The sequence below is a fragment of the Egretta garzetta genome, unplaced genomic scaffold (genome assembly GCF_000687185.1).
Source record: "Egretta garzetta isolate BGI_Z169 unplaced genomic scaffold, ASM68718v1 scaffold374, whole genome shotgun sequence".
In the NCBI taxonomy this organism is placed as follows: domain Eukaryota; kingdom Metazoa; phylum Chordata; class Aves; order Pelecaniformes; family Ardeidae; genus Egretta; species Egretta garzetta.
The window spans coordinates 1,843,076-1,845,169 of record NW_009259419.1 but is presented as its reverse complement, the minus strand read 5'-3'; positions in this window follow the sequence as shown (position 1 = coordinate 1,845,169).

The window sequence follows — 2,094 nt, the reverse complement described above, 5'->3', positions numbered from 1 at the left end:
GGGCCGGCGTCCCGGGCCGCGCGGGGAGCGCCCGGGCTGAGGTGGTCGCGGGTGCTTTTGTAGCCCCTGGAAGCCGCCGTGGCTGGGGCCCGGTGCCAGCTCCGAGGTCTCCCGACCGGGACCGCACGCGTAGGCGCCGGTGTCTCACTGCATGCCAGCCCTCCTCTCCCACAGGGTGCTAATAAATCTTTCTCCCGCTCCTGTGAAGCAGTAGCCTGTCTGCCTTCTGGTGTCTCTAATTACTTTCTCATAAATTGCTAAGTTTTCTCATTCTTGGTTCTGCAAGCCTCTCCTTCAGACCTTCCCATGCCACATCCCACGCGCTCGGCATGTTTCTGAATGCAGTACTAATGGTGTGCCATGGCCTCGGGACTGTGGCTGAAGCTGAACTTCTTGTCGCTTTCTTCATCTTTTTGGTTATTTCTCTCTTCTCACATGCATCAATGTCATATTTAAATGCCATGGCTTTTTCTTCCTCGGCATCTCAGCATCTTCGCACCAAAATATCAGATTTAGGTTTGTACAGTATCTTCTTTTGGCTATTGCAGTGCTGTCTTTTCTGTCATTTTGCATTGGATTCTTTGATTCAAAATGATGATTGATTTTCTGTGCTGTCTAGTTACAGTAAAATGTGTGTAGTCTTTGAATTCCATCACTTGTCCATAATTTTAATTTATGTTGTTTTTAATTTCCTGGGTCCTGTAGCCTCTTGCACATTAAACTGTCCTTCTGTTGAATGATTACCACTCTGCCATTTTCATGGCCACTTTTTTGGTGTTAGACTAGTTTAGATTGCTCCAACTTATTCTTTCTAACCTTTATCTGCCTTTCTGCTAACTATCCAAAGCCAGAACATCTGTGTGTACTGAAAGAGAGGGGAGGGAAGGAAGAGGTTAGGTAATACCTAGCTTGTTACAGAGGCCATGAAAGAACTGCTGACCGGTGATTAGGTCTTCCTCATTCTTTAATGTTGTATGCAAGTGTAATTAGAACACTGTTTATTTAACTTCATCCTCAAAGCTTTCAGTCTTAAAACGCTGATAAAATTTTTAACATTTCTGTCATTCTTTTAGTACCACAAATTCAGGTAAACTAGTTGGTAATTAGTTTTGTTTTGTAGTTGTAGTAAGTTTCATAGCTTAAAACTGACATGCTTTGACCTCCCTGTTCTCTTTCAGTGCCTGTTTGCAGTCCCTTCTTTTGGTGGGGGGGGCTTTTTGCCACCTGGTCACTTTGTAAGGATCAATTATTTGGTACTGAAGTGGATTTTTAAGAATCTCCGGAAATCTTGGCAAATTACAAATTTGGATTAGATTGTTAGTACATTTGAAGTCTAAATTTTATTTCTTCTTATTCTGTATAAACTTTTACGTTATTATTCTTACAATGTCAGAGTTCCTTTCAGCTTCTCATTAAACGATAATTAACTTGTCACATGATCATTCTCATTTTCTCCCTAGAAGAAAAGCTCTCTCATCTTCAGTGACCTGTTTTGTTGAGAGTTTACACGCTAATTTTATGCATCAAAGAGACATTTCAAATAATGCAATTTTCATTCCTGATTCTGCACTTTATTCAGTCAACTGAAATTATTGAGGTCTTTGCTGTCATTCTTGTCACTGGATGGCTCTCTCTTAAGTTCCAGGTTAAAGCCTTAGTTGTGTGTTACATGTGGGGGTTTTGTTTTGCATATATAATGCGCTCTATTGTAAAAAATGAAAATAACAAACCTTACATGCAAATATCTTTAGTGCTGTGAGAATGTTTTAAAGTGTGTAAAGAATTAACTCTTCTTACACTATTAGAACTCTTCAGTTTGAAATTTAAAAATTTTCAAATTATTTTAGAATAGAGCATAGAATGTTTTGGGTTGGAAGGGACCCCTAGAGGTCATCTAGCCCAATCCCCCTGCAGGAGCAGGGACACCGCTAACCAGATCAGGTTGCTCAGAGCCCCGTCCAACCTGGCCTTGAATGCTTCCAGGGATGGGGCCTCCACTACCTCTCTGGGCAACCTGTTCCAGTGTTTCACTACCCTCACTGTAAAGAATTTCTTCCTTATATCCAGTCTAAACCTACCCCAGTTTAGTTTAAA